The sequence below is a fragment of the Cricetulus griseus genome, assembly GCF_003668045.3.
Source record: "Cricetulus griseus strain 17A/GY chromosome 1 unlocalized genomic scaffold, alternate assembly CriGri-PICRH-1.0 chr1_1, whole genome shotgun sequence".
Lineage (NCBI taxonomy): Eukaryota > Metazoa > Chordata > Mammalia > Rodentia > Cricetidae > Cricetulus > Cricetulus griseus.
Window position 1 is genome coordinate 233,037,960 of NW_023276807.1, and position 22,453 is coordinate 233,060,412.

The 22,453-nt window shown below is 43.0% G+C and overlaps 1 protein-coding gene and 1 pseudogene across 2 annotated transcripts in view; one reads left to right on the forward strand and one right to left on the reverse strand.

Annotated features, from left to right (window-relative positions):
• Positions 1-22,453, reverse strand: part of Dgkh (diacylglycerol kinase eta) — a 164,264-nt gene that overhangs the window by 100,495 nt on the left and 41,316 nt on the right. The window lies entirely within an intron of this gene.
• Positions 5,871-22,453, forward strand: part of LOC113839252 — a 29,956-nt pseudogene continuing 13,373 nt past the window's right edge.

Here is a 22,453-nt window from a genome sequence, read left to right on the forward strand (position 1 = left end):
ATTCCATGCTCTGTGCAACTCATATGTCCTCCATTCATAACAAATACTAGACTCTTCCAGGTCACTGGCACACAAAGGATATGTTTACTCTAGAGACTCACATCCTCCTCTCCCACCACCCTCCCTCCCTCCTGTGCCAAGTCAAGAAATCCTCTCTGGACATTTCCTTTGGAAGGTAGAGTACATAAAGATGATTTCAACTGGAAGCCTAAGTAAGGCACATCCATGAGTGTGGAGGGGGCAAAAACAGGCTCAGGAATGTACTGTATTCTACAGCTCCATAGGCACACACATGCCAAGTACCAACGATATGGTAAGAACTGCTCAACCCTCAACCTAGAACAGTATACAAGATGCCAGACTTCACTGATGTAATAAGAAATTAGAGGTTATAGTTTGGATGCTGAGATAGACTTTTAACATCTAGATTCATTTTACCTAGTGAAAGTGAGAGCAATCCACTTACCTATTTATAACCTTTACTAGTTTAAAGGTGTGACCAAAATTATCTGGAAATGCCAGGCCGAAGAGAACCACAGGCTAAGGGCTAGACAGCAGTGGCAGCCGGGGAACAGGTGAGGAAGCACACAGTCACCTCAGAACAACAGAGTAAAAGTCCAAACAGGCTTGAGAAGATAACTTGTTGCTCTAGCTACATCTGATTGGATTTCGCTTGCTTTTTAAGTGAACCCTCAGGTCACTGGCATGATTTGAACATTACACCACCCCCGTGCACCCAAGTTCACAAGCTAGAAGACCGGGGGTCCTGTAGGGGAGTGCTGGGAGACTGAATTTCAGTGGAAGTGCTTGGGTTGTGAAGGCTGTAACCCAGGGATGGATGGATGGATGGATGGATGGATGGATGGATGGATGGATGGATGGATGCATGGATGCATGGATGGATGCATGGACGGACGGACGGACAGACAAATGGATGCCATCATTCCAGCAAATCCGCCACTGTCCCGCCTCCATTCTTCCCCCAAACAAAAGGTACTCGCTAGATTCTGGTCCTATATGCCGATCTTGAACTTGCCACCCTACAGAAATGCGAGCCAATAAACTTCTATTCATTATAAATGACCTAGTCTTGGGTATTCTGTTACAACCAGAGAAAACTACTAAGACAGTCATAAAAGTTTAAAACTAGGGGCTAGAGAGATGGTTCCATGGTTAAGAGCAAATACTGCTCTTCCAGAGGACCCTGGTTAGATCCCCAGCACCCACCTGGCAGCTCACAACCAACTGTAACTGCAGGGAACCTGACACCTTCTTTTGGCCTCCATGGTCACTGTATGCATGTGGTACACAGACATGCTATGAAAACACCATGCACCAAAAGTAAAATCAATACTTAAAAGAGTTTTAAGCTTATATATACAGACTTACTCTACATGACACAGCCGTACAAGCTATTCAGGAGTTCATGTGTATATTTTGTATTAAGCATTAAGCATTTTGTAAAGAGTTTGCCAATATTGCTTTACAACTATTATCATTCTCTTTCTAAGGTTGGAGGACAACAAGTTACCAAACGAAGCAAAGTATGACAGAGATGACTGGTTGTCAACATCAGACACAACTCTGCTTAATAATGAAGTCCTTATGCACAGCAGAGAGAAATCTCTGTGATGCTCTGGCTGCTAGCAGCCCACCTGCCCTGAACTGTGCAACACTACCTCACTGGAGCCCTTTCCCCTTGCTGCTGCTGGCAACGGTGGTTACTTCTGTGAGTTCCAGACCAGCCAGGGCTGCATGGTGGGAGCCTCCTGATACTTTTAAAAAATAAAAATAATCTGGACAGAAAGAAAAAAGAAATGGCATCCATCACTCCCAAACATGGAAAATAGTTACTGGGGGTGGGGTGTTCCGGGACTGGAGAGACAGCTCAGCACTTAAAACTTCTGGCTTCAGTTCCTAGCACTCACTTCAGGAGCATACAGCCACCTGTTGTTCCTGAAGACCTGATGACCTCTTCTGGACTCTGCCAGCACCTGGCACATACATGCAAGCACTCACACATACACATAAAATTATAAGTAACTAAAAAAAAAATCAGACATCCTCTGGTCACATCAAGTCACAAAAACATCTTACTTTTCAAGTGGGAAAAAAATTTATACTCAGGACTTTATTGTCTCCACTCCCACTGCCAGCTACTCCACACACAGCAGGCATCTTCTCCTGGCACTTCCAGCTTCTCCACATACAATAGGCATCTTCTCCTGGCACTGCCAGCCACTCCACACACAGTAGGCATCTTCTCCTGGCACTGCCAGCCACTCCACACACAGTAGGCATCTTCTCCTGGCACTGCCAGCCACTCCACACACAGTAGGCATCTTCTCCTGGCACTGCCAGCCACTCCACACACAGTAGGCATTTTCTCCTGGCACTATCAGCTGCTCCCTTCACTTCATTAGTCAAAGGATGTCACTCCTCAAATAGGGCCTTTTGCTGTTTTGGCAGCCCAGGGTTCCAGAAGGTACTCCCAACAGTCTCTGAGAATGCTGCATAGACCCCCAACCTCTGCCTCTGGTGGGCTTAGCTCCAGCACACTGTGACGGTCTCACCGGCCTTGTCATGAAGGGCTCACCACCAGGGCCTCTCCTAGCCCATGGAAACCAGACCCATGTTGTTAGCAAAAACACAGCTGTGTCCCCTGCAGGTGATGTCTCTCTTGCAGGCATGCAGTGTCGCTGCCCCTGCAGATGTCTCTCCGGCAAGCAGACAGGGAGGTGTCATGCAGCACCCATCTGTAGTTAAGATTCAGCCTTGAGAGAATGCAGATCGAGTCAACAGAGCCCAGGGGATCTTCCTGTTAGCCTTCAATGCAACTTGAGATGAGGCAGAATCATTCCTGTCTGACTAGACCTCAAGCCTCATCCTGGCCTCTTCAACCTTTATCTCATCTTCCAGATGTCCAGCTGGGCCCTTGCCTAGCACTGGGATCCATCCCAGGTACTGGGGATGGTGGAATGAATGGGAGGGGGGTGGCATCATGCTGGGGGCTGCAAGTCCTTGGCGAAGCAGTGTGAATGATGCTGCCACAGACTGTTCTGTGTGCAGCATTTTGGGACCTCAGCCCAAACTGGGGCAGAATGAAACCTGTTTCAACATCCTGTTATAGTCTTTCCCCCAGCATCCAGTGTGTCTACCTCCTCCTACATACTCTTCTCCCAATGTCTAGAATAGACAGTCTTACTTCCACGTTTTTTTAATTTGCCTTCAAGAATGTTCTTTTCCTCCTCTGTGCTCCCCCAGCCCACTAATCCTCATTCTCTCGCTCTCGTCTCTCCTTTTACTCAGATGTTACTCTCCCTCCCCTGCCTCTTTGCTGCCACTGCTGGTACATACTCGGCACCACGCTTGACTCATCAAACCATTCTTTCTGAAGCTCTCCTCCATTATGCTGTGTCAAGGCCTGCCCATGAAGTCTGTCTGGAGCATGGAGGTGATCCTTATCTACCTGCTGAAGGAGTGGACACTGGGGTTGGCGGATGGTGATTCGGAATCTGAATTTCTGATGTTAAGTGGTTTTCATTCAAACAGACATGCTTGGTGTCTGTTTGACTACCAAATGATGGCCCAGCCAGCTTCAGTCCACCTTAAAGCTGAATTGTTCTTCCAGGAAATTGTCTCTTTTGTTTGGGTTCTGTTTGTTTGTTTCCTGCAACAGTCTCACTGTGCATCCCAGGCTGGCCTAGAACTCACTATGTAGCCCAGGCTGGCCTCAAACTGTAGCAGTCTTCCTGTCTTAGCTTTCTGAGTGCTTCAATTACAGGGGCAAGTCACCATGCCCGATGCTAAGAAGGTTTCGCTAACCATACATTCTGCAGGACTGTGCACAAAGAATGTGAAGAATTTAAATTAATGAGCTAAAGAGGACAATCTGGACTTGGGAAACGATATGCATATATTCAGAGCATAATTAATCAGCAAACTATACGTACACTATGGATGGGAAGAGACAGGAGCAGACGGCATGAAGACACTAGGGGAAAAGATAAGGGCGGGAATTAAAGGAGGTCAGGGACTGACTGCATGAGCTACAGGAAGATCATAAAAGTTAGGGCAAAATTACAGGGGTAAAAACATAGTGCAGAGACAACGACAAGAAATTAAAGGTTGACTTAGGATCAAAGCTCTTTGCAACAGAGTTACACCTAGTGTCTAAGTCCACTTTCCCAAACAACAGGGTTAGGGCCAAAAGAAGTTAGTTCAAGCTACAAGAAGAGTCTCTCCTGCCAGGCAGTAGTGGGGTATGTGTTTAATCCCCACGTTAGGGAGGCAGAAGGAGGTGAATCTGTGAGTTCAAGGCCAGCCTGGTGTACATAGAGATTCCAGGATAGTCAAGACCATATAAGGAGACCCTGTCTCAAAAAAGCAAAACAAGAGTCTCTCCAGTAATGGTATGTCAGTGAGAGAAAAGAGAAAGCTGGAAGGCTATGAGAAAGCAAAAATGGTATCCTGAGAGCAAAAAGATTTTCAAATAAGTTTGGCATCAAATTCTCTGTCTATAATATCTTTGAGGTATTTCATTCAAGTCTTCTTTAGGTTAAACTGAGTCAAAATCACTTGTAAAGTCAATCAGCACAAACAAAGCTGTGTTGAAATCCGAGCCTTTGCCAAAACATAAGTTACAGTGTCACAAGTTAAGTCTGCCATATGGATGGCGTCCAAGTATGAACTTCTGAATGCCATGTGTGTATGTTTGCCTATGATCTGTTTCGCCATTGCTTTCAGAGCAGACTAAGAAATAAATGTCCAGTCTAGCACTGTGGCACCCATCTTTAATCCCAACAACTCGGGAGGCAGAGGCAGATGGATCTCTGTGAGTTTGAAGCCAGCTTGGTCTACATCTCAAGTTCCATGACAACCAGCATTACACGGAGAGACAATGTCTCAAAAACATATAAATAAAACAAAATAATAAAATAAATTTCCAAGTAAGTGCTCCTAGGCCACATGATACACTTCTACAGTTTCTGTGTGTTCTGGGGAAAGTCATTAAACTTCAGATCAGGGTCAAAAGGCCCAATTCCACCAACTTATCTGCTTGTCCTTTTCTTGTTCTCTCAGTACCTTTGACTACCATGAACCACTGGTATATTTGTCTCGTTAGGGTCTCTATCTATGAAGGCAGGAATTTTCATGTTTGGATCATTTCTGTATCTAGTTGCAAAACAGATGGTTGGCACATAGCTGACCCCAATAAATATTTCCTCAATAAATAAAACATCATGCTTTACCTTTGCTAACTGGAGTTGTTTCACAAACAAGAAAGCTGCCCTCAGCCCCAGCACTTACACAGCAGTGATACTGAACCACACCTGGTTACTCTCTGTTGTCTCAGGTCATCAATCCAAACAAAACAATGTATAGAAAAGGAAAACTGGAAGAGCCACACTTGAGGGTCAAAGGGTGTATTTTGGAGAGATGTTACCCAAAGAACTGTCTCTTAAAATACAACATAACTGTATCACATATTAGCAAATTAGCAAATAAGCAAACTGTCAGTTTGTTTTTTGTTTTTGTTGTTGCTGTTGTTGTTGTTTTCCAAGACAGAGTTTCTCTATGTAGCCTTGGCTGTCCAGGAACTCGCTCTGTAGACCAAGCCGGCCTCAAACTCAGAAAGATTTGCCTGCCCCTGCCTCCCCGAGTGCTGGGATTAAAGGTGTGCACCACTATCGCCTGGCAACAAATAGATCTTAACTAATAATGTTTAACTTAAGACATTAACTCATAGTATGCTTTTAATTCCTCAAGTGCCGTATTTAAATCTGTTGGTTTTACACAAGTTTCTTAGTTCTATTCACTCCCATTTCTTCAAAGTTCCAGTAAAGAGATTTCTAAAAAGGCATAAAATTATGAGGATCAACAAAAAACGAGAGTCGACCAAAGCTGCAACATTTGCAAATGACGAAGCAGATGGACGAACAAGAACTGACTTAGTACAGCCATACGGCAGCAGTAGGAATAGCTGAAAGCCAGCCCACTTGGACAGACAATCCCCAAACGGCTCAAGAACTGACAGCACCAGCTTCCTATGAGAGGCTGAGCAAGGCTGCAACCAAAGGCATTGGGTGAAAACCTGTTCCAGAACCTCTGAACTCCTCCCCGACCAGCATCCACCATCCCCGCTCCTAGTTCTTCAACTCTTCTTTGCCCCAGATGTCTCTCTCCCACAGCAGAACAAGACTGACGGCTTATTCTGGAGAGGGTCAAATGGAGAATGTCTAGAATAAAAGACCCAGAAATAACTGGAGGCAGAAGTGGTGCCGTGTACACTTGAATGATGCCAGCTACCTAGACTTGCTATGCAACAGATCTCCAAGGTGATGGCAGCCAGGACTACAATTTGCCATTGGAAGGCACTTTGCTGGGGATCTGACAAAGTCAAGGGGGTGGGGGAGATGTCGGGGGTTGTCAACAAAAAAACCTATTCAGGTTATAGAGTAAAACACAGCTCACAGCTGACAAACCTCACCTACACAGAGTCCCCAAGCAGCTTCAGGAGGCAAATACACTGGGTATATTTGCGTGTATGCACGCATGCGCACGAGCTGTGTGTGTGTGTGTGTGTGTGTGTGTGTGTGTGTGTGTGTGTGTGTGTGTGTGTGTGTGTGTGTGTGTGCCCTTGCCTGCCTAACTGCCTCTGTCTGTGTGTCTGGAGTTCCATCATGTCCATGGAGTCTAACAACCTTGAAATGAAAATATTCGGGGGTGGGGGGGTGGGGGGGGAAGGGAACATTTTTAACACAAGTTAAAATTGACACTTTTTTTGTCATTGTTCCTTAAACAATACAGTACAGCCACTACTCACACAGCATTCACTGACACACTGTGCTAGATATAAATAATGCTGAGACGATCAAACGCTCCTACGATGGTCTTCGAGCACTGGATGCAAACATGCACCTTATATAACATACACTTGAGTTTCTGTGGACTTTCTTTGCATCCTTAGGAAGCATTAAAACCAAGCTCACATAGATGCTGAAATATGATAACCGTCACAGGAAACCGTGTGTGCACACACGGATGTTTGTATATTTACCTAAAGGAAGTGAAAAGACAATAGGAAGCTTGCAAAATAAAGTCAAGGAACTTCTTAGGGAGCAAAATGAAAAGACAAAATGTTAGCAAATGGCGGGGGGAGGGTGGCAAGAATAGGAAAATTGCATGACAGATACAGGAGGAGGCCCAACATCCAAATAATGGTGACACCAAACAGAATGAGTGTAACAAACAGAAGGAAGAAATAACTCAAGATGATTTCCCAGAACTGAAGAGTGAATGGGCAGAAGCCCACACACTAGATGAAAATAAACCCACACTGTGAATTCTGCCGTGAAGCTGCAGATCCCTGAGGAGCAGAGGCGATCCTGAACACTTCCAGAGAGAACGGTGGGGGAGGAATTCCACAAAGCATCACAGATTCAGACTGCAAAGGCTTTTCTGTGCTGGGAGCCAGACAACAGCAGAGTGGCAGCTTTCCATTGCGTAGGGTTTTATTTTTTGTTTTTGTTTTGTGGTTTCCAGCTTCTTTCTTGCTTTTCTTCTCCTTTTTCACTGGCATATATCATGATTGGCTCCATAAAGACAATTTCTTTCAAGTTTAAACCCAGTTGAGAGAACAGTCTAGTGTGAGAGGAAACAGCCATCTTCAAACATGGAAGCCCACATGGCTCCCTCTTGCTAGAGGCTCAAACCATCACAACGCAAGCTTTCCCTTCACAGATAATTCTTTAACTCCACTGACAATGAGCCTCTGCCTTAAAACCGCCTCCATTCCAAACAGGGGCATTCTCTCCCAAGAAGACAGCATATTTATTAAACTCTGCAGCCTGCACAGAACCTTGAGCAGGCAAGACTGGAGAGGCCGGGAGTTTGTAACATAAATAAGATGTGATTTGTTACTTTTCTATTGCTGTGAGCAAACACTTTAAAGCTCACCTACTAAGGAATAAGGACCCTACCAGGGAAGGCACTGCAGCTGAAGCTTGGCACAACTGCTCACACAGCCCCCACAATGAGGAAGCACAAAAGAGACAGGAAGTGGGGCCAGGTTATGAATCCTCTAGGCCTAGAGACCTATTTCCTTTAGAGAAACCCTACCTCCTCAGGTTCTGCCACATTCCCAGACAGTGACACCAGCTGAGGCCCACTGTTCAAACACGAGAACCTATGGGGAACACTCCATGTTCAAATCACAACAGGATCTGAAGTCAATCTGAAGTCTTAAAAAAATATATTACTTGCAATCTCAAACTACTGAATTAACACAATGAAAGCCTTAGTTATTCACAAAAAATAGAAAAGTCTACCATGAAAATACCAAAACATAGAAATAAATGTATTTCAAAATAAACACGACATTTACAGATGTTTTTCTCTTCTCCTTAACTTTAGGCAAGGATTGTCTCACACAAAAAGATTTTATAACAGAAAATTGAAAGATGAATAATGGCTTGTCAATCACTAAAATATGTCAAAACCTTAATTAACCTGTGTCAATTATGGCAATTTTAAGTCAGTGATTATACACAGATCCTGAATCAACTACTTTATGGATGTGTAAATGTAAAAATATATAGAGTCACACCAACACATAGCAATAGTAGCATTTTTAATTCACACACACATAGCAATAGTAGCATTTTAATTCACACACACACACACACACACAAATTGGCTTTTTCTCCAAGAGAAAGAAACAGAAAAAATTTCTAGGTACAAAAAAAAAAAAAAATTACTGCCGGGCGGTACCAGCCTGTTCTACAAGAGCTAGTTCCAGGACATCCTCCAAAGTCACAGAGAAACCCTGTCTCAAAAAACTAACAACAACAAAAATATTACTAATTATCAGTGTCTAACACTAGTTAAAAGTTGGCGAATGTTGCTAAGAACACAGCTGCTATTGCCATCATTGAATTTCTTCCCCCAACAAGTATTCACAGTTCAGTCAGCATTCATGCCGTTTCTAGAGCACTGCTGTTCACACTGAGCATGAGAACCAACTGTGAAATTCTTGAGGGAACTCACTTGGACTCCCGGAGTCCTTCCTGGCTCAATGGCCTCCTGCTTTCCATTCTCCACCAAGTTTCCTGATGAATTTTAAGGCTTTTTCTAGCTAGGGGAAACTTATGATGTCATCCTTCCTATCTGTTTCCCCAGGAACTTTGCATGGATTTTCTTTAAATGAATGTTAGCTACATTGCAGGCGAATCCTGAGAGATAGGACTCGGGAATCTATCCATGATTACCAGAGACTGGAAAATAACCAAACTTCAAACCTCTCTCTTGACAAAAGGAAATCTTAAATCTTTTCAGAATTCATTTGTAAATTCTGTACATTTGGCTCTTAATGTCTGTCAAATGGTAATGCTTAGCTCGGTAAGCAAATCTGTGCTTTTAAGACATAAGAAAACACATACACACACACACACACACACACACACACACACACACACACACACATATACACATATATATATTTATATAATATTCCTGTGTGAAGCAGGATTGCACAGGTAAAGGTCTTTGAACTTTCTCATGTTTTTTACAGACCCATGCACAATCACAACTTGAAAACATATACTTCAAGGAAAAAAACTGACAATTTTGAATCAAAGCGTGCTTCTGAAAGCTGCTTCAAATCCACAAGTGTATGCAAGGCAGAGTTGGTTGATCAACTGCTATCAAGCACTGTGTTGAAGATTTCTTTTCTTTTCTTTTCTTTTCTTTGTCTGTGTGTGTGTGTGTGTGTGTGTGTGTGTGTGTGTGTGTGTGTGTGTGCCACACTCATGCAGGTGTCCATGGAGACTAGAAAAGGGCGTCAAATCTTGTCGAGCTGGAGTCACAGGCAGCTGTGAGCTGTTCAGCCAGGGTGCTGTGAAGCAAACTCGGGTCCTCTGCAAGAGCAGTACAAACTCTTAACCACTGAGCCTCTTTTCCAGCCTCAACCACGCACTGTAACAGAGCTTTCATGTAGTTTCTGTACGCTTTTTTATTGTGGTAAAATACAGGTAACATGAAATTTGCCACCTTAACCAACCTTAAGTGAAGAGCTGAATAGTATTAAGCTGTTTGTTGTACAAACAGTCCATTTTGCTAATCTGAACCTTCCCCACTCCTAACTCTAGGCAGCCACCCTTCCGCTCTCTGACCCTGCAGATGTGACCACTCCAGGTAGCTCACATAAGTGCTTACCTTTCTTCAGGAGGCTTATTTCACTTTTAGCATAATGTCATCTGTCCTCATATGTGTCTCAGGTTTCCTTCCCATTATCTGTTCAGCTTTTTTCCCACTTTGGGCCACTGTGACTCTAGCAAGCAAATATCACTTTGAGACCTAGAATTCAACTGATCTGCTTATTGGCCCAGGAGTGGAGCTGCTGGGTGACTGTCTTTAATTTCTGAAGCACACTACAGTTACTGGAACTATTTTACAGTCCCCCACTTAGGGCACCAGATTTCAATTTTCCCACCCCCTTTCATCTTATTTTCATCGGTTTCAACACTTTTTCCCCTTTTTCTTTCTTTTCGGTATAAGAAGCGTCCAAAGGCATAGAAGACTACAACCCTTTTTTTTTTCTTTCTTTTTTCTTTTTGATTAATTTTGTCTCGTTTGAGACAAGGTCTCAATCTGTAACCCAGGCTGGCCTGGAAGTTGCTACATAGACAGACAATGATAGCCTCAAACTCCTAGAAATCTGCCTGCCTCTGCCTCCTTAGTCTTGGTATTAAAGGTGTGATCGGTCCACTTTGGCTTTGAGCTGAAGTTCCAAGCCTATGAGGCTGAGCAATGTTTCATGTATGTCCTAACAGCAAATATTTTTCGGGGCGGGGGATCCACCGTGTGGCTGACATATGTTTTTTAGAGTAACGTCTACTCCTCTGTACATGTCACATGCTCCTGTATAAGGCTGTGGGTGTGTCCAAGTGTCTCTTCTGATCATGTTGCATGCTCCTGTATATGTCTGTGGGCGTGTCCAAATGTCTCTTCTGTTCATGTTGCATGCTCCTGTATGTGTCTGCTTAAGTGTGAAAGTCAGAGGTAGACATCAGGTATCTTCCTTCTCCATCTTATTCTATAAGACAGGATCTCTCACTGAGCTTGGAGCTGGCTGTTTTGGTTAGAATAGCTGGCCAAAAAGCCTTAGGATCCACCTGTCTCCACTCCAACAATGGGATTTTACATGGGGATCCAAACTCAGGTCCTCATGTTTAGAGAACAAACACTTTGCCCATTGGGCCACCTCCCCAGACTCACTGTTCAGTTGAGTTATTTGTGATTTTGTTGTTGAATATGACATATTCTGGTCATCAATTACTCACCAGACATATGATTTTAAAATATTTTCTGCTAGCTGGCCCCTGAACTGGAGAGAGATGGGTCCACAGTTTGCCTGAGGTAGGTCATTCCAGAGGCCCAGGAGATCAGCTCAGCTGCCACCCAGACCCATATCTTGGTCCTTGGGCTGCCCTACCCTAACATCTACCTCATCTATGACCTGATGGAGCTGGTAAAGGAACTGGTCCCAAGGAACGGTAGCCACAGGATATCCATGACTCAGGACAACAGCAGGATGTCCCAGAGGAGTTTCAGTGAGGGTCCAGATGACGGTGTGCCAGAGGCCTTGAAACAGACCAGTGACTCACTGCAGGGAAGATTTTGCAGTGGGGCTGATTGGACAAAAGGGTATACTGCGTGACACACCCAATGACACTAGGACGGATGAAGAGGTGTTGGAGAGATGGGAAAGATGGGGGGACAAGGTGGGGTGGTTTTTGTTTTTGCTTTGTTCTGTTTTGGAGGCCTTTGCTTGTGCGGGAGGAACAGTGGTGAGGGACAGATAGAGGGATGGAGAGGTGAGCAGGATTGGGGTACATAATGTGAAACTCCCAAGGAATCAATAAAGAATTATGTTATTAAAAATATTTTCTCCTATTTTGTGGTAAGTGTGCTCTTTAACTGCCAGAGGTTTTGGTGGTGGCGGTATTGGTTGTTTTCAGTTTTGGTAAATTTACTATTTTTAATGACATTAAGTACATTTATATCATTATGTCCCCCAATACCACTACGTGTTTTCCCAGCCTCTTTCACCATTTCAAATGGAAACTCTATACTCTTTATAAACACTGACTTCCTTACTCTCCTGGCTCCACCCAGACCCTGGCAACTGTTACAGTACTTGGTTTCTGTGAATTTGTCTATTCCAGTCAGTGCTTCTTATTAGAGTATAATGCTAGCAATTGGCAGTTTTTATTTTTATATAGTCTAATTTAATAGTTCCTACTTTTATTGTTTATGCTTTGGGTATTACATCTACAAAATTATCACGAGATCCAATCTCATGAAGCTTTTCTCCTGCTTCCTCCTTAGAGTTTTATAAACTTTAACTCTTTGAGATCGATCCTTGAACAAACCTAAATTGACATTTATAATATCGTGTAAATAGGAGTCCCACATATTGCTCTCCATGTAGACATCTAGTTTTAAATTTGCTACAGACTACCATTTGCCTTCTGAATGCTCTTATTTGGGTTGGTATGAATGAAAATGGCCCCTGGTAGGCTCATGAGGAGTGGCACTATTTGAAAGGATTAGGATAAGTACTTTGTCAGAGTAGGTGCGGCCTTGTTGGAGGAAGTGTGTCACTGAGGGTGGGCTTTGGGGTTTCAAATGCTCAGGCCAGGTCCAATGTCTGTCTGTCTGTCTGTCTGTCTGTCTGTCTGTCTGTCTGTCTCTCTCTCTCATATATATATATATATCATATATATATATATCATATATATACATATAACATATATATACCTATACACGTACATATACATACATACATACATACATACATACATTAGTCCTGCTGCCTGTGGATCGAGATGTACAACTCCCAGCTACTTCTCGAGCACCATGTCTGCCTGCATGCCACCAAACTTCCCGCTATGATGATAATGGACTAAATCTGACATTGCAAACCAGCCCCAATTAAATGTTTTCCTTTGTAAGAGCTGCTGTGGTCAGATGGGCATAGTGACACAAGCCTTTAATCCCAGCACTCCAGTGGATCTCTGTGAGTTAGAGGCCAGCCTGGTCTACAGGGTGAGACACTGTCTGGAGGTGGGAGGGGAAGAATTGCTGTGGTCATGGTGTATCTTCACAGCAATAGAACATTGACTAAGGTAGCATCCTTGTAGAAAATCCCCTGACCCCCCTCCCCCACACACACACAAGCTTCTCTACCGTCTCTTCTTTCCCAGCAGTTTATAGGCCAGTACCACACTGTTTTCATAGTTGCAACTGTCGTAGGTTTTGACATCAGAAAGTGTGAGACATCCAGTGTGGGTCTTCTTTTCAAGATGGTTGTCTATCTGGTATTCCCTGAGAATATACATAACTCTCAGAAGATATTTTTGTATTTTTGCAAAAGATGCTATTGGGGTTCTGATAGGGCTAGTGCCGACTCTGTAGATCACTCTCAGTGTCATGGTCTCAACAACAGGAAACCCCCCAACCTCAAGACCAAAGACATCATCCCTTACTTATGTTTCCTAATATCCAGCACCCATGTTTTTATAGTTTCTGAGAAAGTATCATCAGGTATTCCATAATTGTGTGCTCTGCCCATTTCTACTATTAACTACTTCATAGTTTCTTTCATGTTTTCTACATAATTAGGTTGTCTCTGAATGAAGGTTGTTTTCCTTCATTCTTTTTTATTTTTTGTTTTTGTTGTTGTTTTGGTTTGTTTTTTAAGACAAGGTTTCTCTGTGTAACAACAGTTGTAGCTGTCCTGGAACTCACTCTGACAACCAGGCTGGCCTGGTTGATTAAAGGCATGCACCACCACCACCAGTCATCTGGCTATTTTCTTTCTTTTCAAACAGTATGTCTCTCATTTTTTATTCATTGCACTGACTAGGACCTCCAGCATGGTACTAAATAGAAAGAATAAGTACACATCCTAGGCTTAATTTCGTCTGAGGTTTTATCATTCAGACCTGGTTTGTTTACTGCTTCATGTTTGTTGATAGAAGACAGACACCCGAATGAAGAAAATGACGTTTACTACTCTCAACACATCAAGCAACAAGAGAAGTTGCACTAGTTTCTCCCATCCTTCACTGTCAAGAGAGGCCCAGACAGACACCTGGGCATGCAGAAGCCTACATTACTGAACAATGAGCACTGGGTATCCATGGCTTTACAGTAAGCACCAACCCAGCCTACTCTGTCCCATAGAGGGACATGATCTCATACCTCACAGTTGCTCCCTACTGAGAAATTATTCAGCTTAAAAATGTTTGGCTCATGTTTAGGCAGCCATGTTGGTGGAACTTCAAGGGTGAAGTTTCCCTGACATTTATAGGAGATATTCTGTCCTCTTCTTCCAAATTAATCCCTAAGCCTTGGGTGCAGGGGTTGGGAGTGTTACACATGCTGGTGTAGAGAAGGGAAAGCTCAGATGGCCTTCATACTACACAAAGAACTATAGGGGCTAAGACAGCAGGAGAGTCAAGGAAAGAAAACAATAACTGGTTATCGAATACTACATGGTCAGTCCTGAAAACACACAAGGAACAGGATACAGACTAAGTAGTTGTTACGTATCTATTTAGGAAACAACACACACATTCTCAGCCCATTTACTACTTTTGGTTTAAAATTTATTAGTTTTACTGACATTAAATATATTTATATCATTGTACCCCCAAATCACTATGTATTTCCCAACCACAGGTGTGTGCATGCATGTGTGTGTGTGTTATTTCCCAAACACGGGGAGGGGAGGTGTAATTACAATTAAAGAAAAAGAAGCATGGCTATGAATGACAGCAAGGGGGTGGGGAGAGATCTGAGGTAGGAAAGAGGAAAGTTATGATATGATTATATTATAATATCAAAAATTCAAAGAAAATTGATTTTAAAAAGGTGTTCAGGGCACCACAATCCCGGTATAGCAACAGGATGTCCTGGAACAAAGGAAATCCATGAACTGTCTCTCTCAACAACACATTCTTTTGACTACATTGATTTCTGGCAAATGTACATTATGACCTTTGATATTCAGTCAGCTGGCTATTCTAATCAGTCCATCAGAGACTAGAACCAAATCTGATGAATTTGTATCCTATAACATTCAATAAAAGCAACTGTCCTGTGGAAGCCAGCTGTAATACTGACCATAGCTGTTCCTGTAAGACTCTCAGACTCTCAGCCTTAAGGAAATCTAGGATCAGCAGATCCTAGATAATTAAGATGGAGTCTAAGGGCAAGGCTGTCTGTTACTCATCAGTCCTATACAGTGGAGTTTTAAATGACCTGCTGATTGTAATGTCAACAATTGAGGGAGCGACAACCACCAAAAGCAGCCTCCACACCCAGTGAAGAAATATTACACAGTCCACTCTCCTGTGTATACACAAACATGAAGGAGCACAACACTCGGAGAGTTACTGCTAAACTCGAGTTACTGCTAAACTCGATTTGTATCACAGTGACAGCGGCAGGGACAGAGGTCTGTTGAAGCCACACAGACAGCAGCCAACCTTAGACTTTTGGAGTGAAAGGAAGAGTAAATGAATTTAGAATAGATGAAGACATTGGGGCTGGAGAGAGGGTGCAGTTAGCAAACTGCATTCCCAACAGCATGAAGACCCGTGTTCACCCCTAGCATCCAGTAAAAAACCACGATGGTGGCTAAGGCTTCAAACCCCACCACTGGGGATGGGCTAGGCAGCTCCCTGAAGCTCACTGGTCAACAAGTCTAGCCAATCAGTGAGCTGTAGATTCAGAGAGAGACCTGTTTCAAAAGATAAGGCAGTAATCCCAGCACTCAGGAGGCAGAGGCAGGTGTATCTCTGAGTTCAAGGCCAGTGTGATCTATAGAGCAAGTCCCACAACAGCCATGGCTATACGGAGAAACCCTGTCTCAAAAAACAACAAAAACAAAAAGGTAAGGCAGATAAAAAGTGGACATCTGGCCTCCACAGGTACATGTGTGTGCCATCATGTGTATGTTCACACATCCACACCAACATGTACATATCATACATTCTCCCTAAAAATAAAAAAAATAAAAAAGAAAGAAGAGAGAGAGAAACTTATGCCAAAGCATGGTTGCAATTATGCCCCTAGAGCCTCTGCTTCTGCAGCAGTCACAGTCAAACAGCTCAACTCTCCATGTCAATACCAAGTTTTCTGAGAACAATGGGAGTGACCAAACCAATGGCTGGTCAGCTATTGCTTCTTAACATAGATTGCATTATTATCTTCTGAGGTTGCACCAGAAAAAGAGAATCATTTGCTTCGAATCCTTAACGTTTTGGAGTCTAGTATGTAACACGATAAAGAAAAGATCCAGAGACAGATATTGGGGTTTAAGCTTCAAGCTGAAGATCAGAAAAGCAAAGTAGCTGGCCACTAGCTTTTACCACTACCTCAGAATGAAAGGTGATCCTGGCTCCACCAAACCTCTGACTACAATCCCAGACTGCTATGCTCTCCTCAATGTGACTGGAGAATCCTGAGACTGAATGCCAGCTTTGAGATCTTGCTCCTGTCTTATATACCTCCCTAATGGTGCGAATTAGGCGCTGGGATCAAAGGCATGAGCTCTGATACTCTTCACTCTTGTGTAGGCCATGGTGGCCTTGAACTAACAGAGATCCATCTGCCTCTTAAATCACTGCCTGATCTCTGTAGCTTGAGGCTGACTTTGATTTCTGAATCCTCAGGGAAGCTTTAATAAATCATAAATAATATATCGTGGCACTAGTGTTCCCTCCTGAGTGCCAGGACTGCTGGTTGGCAGGTGCAGGAAGCGGTGTGTCCCTTCCTTAGCCATCTTTTCCCATCCGCTTGTCTGAGCTCTTACTCTACCATCTCAACACACTCTGAAATTTAAAATGGGATTCCTTCTTTGGTACGTGCATTACTTTCTTTGATTTCTAAACATTTGATGATTTTTAAAATCCTATTTCTGACCGGGCTCCTGCCCCACCGATATTTCAAGTTCTGTGAAGTGAGAGAGTGTACCTAATCAATCACTGAAAGTGCGAGAGACACACGTCCACCTCACCAAGAGTCCTGATCCCCAGAATGCCTGTCCCCTCCCTTGCATGACCCAGGGCAGTAAAGTTCTCTCATCAGCTAACGTTCAGGAGGAACAGCAGATCCTGGATTACCGATGGAAAGAGTATAATCACAATGGTCTCTTCAAGCAGAGAAGCAAAGCAGAGGACCAGACCAATGGCCAGCATGAAATAAACCATCACTGCTGCTGGACATGGCTGGACTAGAACAGCAACCAAAAGTGTGAGTGGCCTTTGGAAGGAAAGGCCAGGGAAAGTCTTCACCTCCAGCCTCCAAAAGGGTCCCTGCTTTGCTGATATGTGATTTTAGCCTAATGAACCCGAATCTGGACTTTAGACGTCCAGATCTGAAAGATAACATACGTATTTTGGGTTGAGCCATTAAGTTTGCAGCCATTGCCACTACATCATAAAAAATGAGGACACAAAATACATTGAGACAAGTTTAGTACCAGCACATATTCTGTGCCAGGCAATGCACTTAAAAAGATTACCCTACCACTGGGTTAAATGCTCTGCAATATCAATTAGTCCACGTTCAGGAAAGATGGTGTTCTAGTCTTAAAGGCCTTGCTATTGTCTATTGGGAAATTTACATATGTAATGAGAATCTGCCTGCTACTTTCTAATAGGCCGTTTTTGCTGCACATGCAGTCACAACCACTGAGTCTTCCCAGTGGATTTCTCATTACCCATGAAGATTTTTTAATATTTATTTATTTTTTACTTTATATGGATGAGTGTGTAATAAGTGCACTGTGTGCATGCTTGATGCCGTTTGGAGACCTGAAGAGGGCGCTGGATCTCCTAGAATGGAGTTCCAGGCAGTTGCCAGCTGTCTGATGTGGGTGCTGGGAGGAACAATCCAGGGCCTTTCTAAGAACACCAAAGCTCTTAACCTGAGTCACCTTGTCTACACTTAGCATTTGCGTGTGGCAACTTCTCACTGCTTAATTTTATTTATTTTTATCTATCTCTCTATCTAGCTACTTATTTATTTCTTGGTTTTTCAAGACAGGATTTAACTTTGTAACCCTGGCTGTCCTGGAACTCACTCTGTAGACCAGGCTGGCCTCAAACTCAGAGATCCGCCTGACTCTGCCTCCCGAGTACTGGTATTAAAGGTGTGTGCTGCCACCACCCAGCTCAATGCTTTATGTTTAATATAGATGCACTGATAAACTTGAAATAAATTTCCCATAAGACAGCAATAATTGCATTGTGCTTATGTGCCCAGCCTACCAGCACATTCAAAAGGGGATGGCTTACACAATCGCAATTGCTGACTCACCAATATGGCTGTTGGTCTCGTCTGTTCTTTCTTCCTTTTATGGTCTTTTAACCTATCCTTTAGGATTCAATATTGGGATAATCAGAGTTTGTTTGTTTGTTTGTTTAACAGTTACTTATTTGGTGTGTGTGCATATGGGGAGTAGGGCAGGCACGTGCCACGGTGCATATATGGAGTTCAAAGAACAACTTGCAGTAGTCGGTTCCATTACCAAGTAGGTCCTGGGAATCAAACTCAGGTCATTAGACTTAGCAGCAGGCACCTTTAGCCATAGAAGCCATCTCACTGGCCCTGTGACTACTAGTTTTAATTGCCAACTTGACACACTCTAGAGTCACCTAGGAAGAAAGCCATTGTTCCATTCAGTGATCAAGTTGGCCTACAGCCATTCCATAGATCAGGTTCCCCTACAGGGATTTTTCTCAAGTTGATTTAACTGAGGTGGGAAGACTCACCACCATGGCATGGCAGCATTTCGTGGGTGGGACCCTGGACCATAAAAGAATAGAGAAAGGGAGTGTGTTCTTTTCTCTCTGCTCTTGACTGCAGATGTCACTAGCTACTTCAAGCTCCTGCCTGCAATTTTCAGAAATGACTGGCTGTGACCTGAAATTGTATAAACCTTTTAGCCCTTAAAATTGCTTTCATTGGGGTATTTTATCAATGCAACAAAAATGAAACTAGGATAAATATTCTCTCCATTCCTGGCTCACCAGTCATACTTCGGGCTAGCTTACTCACTTTTTTTTTTTTTTTTTTTTTAAGAGGTTTTGATTTTTCAAAGAGATTTCTCTATGGTTTACCTCATCCGTCCTCTTCAATTTACCACACTGTACACTCAAAAAGTACTTTATTTGCGTGGACCCAGAGGTAAACATCCATTTCCTCCACCCCCCCCCCCCGCCCCCCCACACCCACTCCTTTGTTCTATTGTTATCTCAGATTTTATCTTCACTGCCTTGTAAATCCCACCACACTTTGTTAGTCTCATTTTAAAGGTTGACTCTCCTTTAAAAACCCGAAACCTCTCTACTGACTCTTCCTACTGTTCTGCAATCCCATCTGTATATCCAGATCTCACACGGTACAGCAAATGTTCCTTTGCCTTAATATCTCTTTCAGGAAAGGTCTGCAAGTTTTGAATTCCCTCATGTGTCCTCTGTTTGAGAGTCTTCATTCACTCTTTAGAAATTTAATTACACTTATTATTGTAAGTGTGTTGTGTGTGTGTGGGGGGGTGCATTGACCATCATAGCACTCCTGTGGAGAGGACAGCTTTCAGAGGTTTGTGCTTCCACTATGTAGGTTCCAAAGGCTGAACTCAGAATGCCTGGCTTGTCAGCAGGTGTCTCTGCCCATTGAGCCATCTTGCCGGCCTTTGCCTGCACTCTCGGGAAATTTTTGCTGGTAATGTACTTACTTCTAATGTGATAGCATCTACCAGCAAATTTCTCTTTAACATCTGTCTGGCTCACTTTCTGCTGAGAAATTTGCCTATTCTTATCTTTGCTCTACATGTAATTTACTTCGCTGGTGGAACTTAGGGCTATATCCTTACTCCTGATTTCCAGCAAGTAAATACTGATGGGTCTTCATGCTGTTTTCCTCCTTTCATGAATTCCTTAAAGATATGCATTTATAGTTATCAAATTTGGAGGAAAAAAAAACAACAGTGGCCATGCTTCCTTTTATTTGAAGGTTAAAAAGTCTCACATATTTCAGTCTGGACTTGAATTTGCTATATAAACCATAACGGCCTTCAATTCTTGATCCCCTTGCTTCTACTCCCCGAATATTTTGATTACTGATGTACAACCACATGTCCAGCCTGTTGCTTCTTCAAAACCATTTTTCTCTAGTTTCTCATTTTTTCTACGGGGACTCTAATTGCTTACAGATATATAGTTGTGTGCATGAGACTAACTGAAAACAAAAATAGCAGAATATCAACCTTCCTCCCTACAGGACCAAAATTACATCCAAAACCACATGTACACTATAACAAGGGGGTCTACCAGTAGGCTAGAGTCCCAGTCTTTTCACCTTTTACGTTGGGAATGGGCATCACTAAGCTGCCCAGGCTGGCCTTGAAATAGTTCAGACTTCTGCTTTAGCCTCCTGAGCAGAGGAGATTACAAGCACTCACCACCGAGCTGGGTTTTCATTGGATATTTTCACAGTCTAGGTCGTCGAATTCACTGTCTTTTCCTCTACAGTACTTAATCTACAATTAATAACAGGGTATTTCATCATTCAAGAGAGTACAATGTTTATCACCAGAAGTTAAATTGGGGGGATTTTCTGTGTGTACAGCATATGTGTTGTACATGTTTCTATGCACATACATGTACATGCCAGTACATGTGAATGTATGTGGGTGAGCATGTGGAGACCAGAAGTCACGGACAAATGTCTTCCCAGCACCTACATGGCAACTTCCACCTATCTGTTACTATAGTTCCAGGCGTCTGATGTCCTCCTCTGGCCTCCACAGGCACTGAACTCACACGGCGCGCACACACATTCAGGCAAGATACACACACACATGAGATAATTAACATATATTTACAAAAGAAAAGAATCAGTATGATTTTTCAGGCTTGTTCTTCTTCTGTATTTGGGCACTGCAAAAGAAGACAATGTGAAAGAGGCTTGCCCATCTCATTCATTAATGAACACTTTTTAAATATCTGTTTATATCCCAGGAAATGCTCTAGGCACCAAGACTGATGCAAGGATGCCTGAAAGAGCCCCTTCTTATTGCCCTTATAGGAAACTTAAAATCTAGGCAGGGAGATGAAAATAGATACCATAGATTCAGAATAGTATATAATAAATATCTTTAGGAAGGTTTTTAAGTATTATGGAAAATGGCAGAACAAAGAGAGCCCTCAGACATGTACCTTAGGTATACCTGAACAATGCAACAATCAAAGTAATTTTTAAAAGTCATTACTTAAGCTTAAAAGTTAGAGCTACTCTGACTTCAAGCAGCAAGCACAGGATTATATCTCAGGTGCAGTCTCTTTGAAACGCTGGTTCTAGACTGGGCATGGTGGAATACATCTTTAATCCCAGCACCCAGGAAGCAGAGACAGCAGCATTGGGAGCCTAAGTCACACTTTTGTGCATTCAAAGCCAGCCTGGGCTACACCAGACCTTGTCCCAAAAGGAAAAACATTAATGTTGGGTGCATTTATTTTGTTTTTCCCCATGAAATGATCCACCTCACATCAACCAAAAGCGTCCTCTGCTGTAAACCTGCCATGCTGGGTTACTTCTTGTAGCATGTCAAGGTGCCTGTGCTACATCAGAACAGCCTTCATTGCGTAAGGACTATCAGAGGTTTCAAACCGCCTACTGCCATAAACTCCAAACCACAGTCACAGCGCTTACCGTTTGTGATCTCTGTACACTCATGCTGCTGTGGGGTGGGGGTCGAGGGAGTGGTAGTAAAGGGAAATCCTCAAAATGATGTTGTTTGGCCACATTTCACAAATATGGAATTGATTAGGATCAGGACATCACTGTCATATCCTCAGCCACTGAGATTATTGTAATATTTGTTCAGTTGGAAAAAGTATTTCGTCCTCTGCTGTGTCAAAGCTTCCATGTGCTAGAACATGTTTTTAGTGTTGGAGAGACGGATCAGTGTCTGCTGAACACATGTGAAGGCCTGAAGTAGGATCTCCTGTAACCTGGCAAAGCCAAGGGTGGCAGTACTCAGCTGTAACCCCTGCACTGGGGGACTAGGGTAGACACATGGCCAGAACTCACTGCTCATCCAACCCAGCCATCAAGCAAGCTCCAGTTTCAGTGAGAGATCCTGTCTCAAAACATAAAGTGAAGAGCAACTGGGGAAGACACCACACATGGACAAGCATACATATACACCACACACATACCTACACACTAAAACATAGTTTTTGGTAACTACATCTTATATTTCTGTAACATTAAATTAGTGTCCATTTTTAATTATGAAACTCTTAAGATGAATACAGTTATTGTGAATAACCATGCACACACACACACACACAAAAAAAATCCTGTTGTTTTA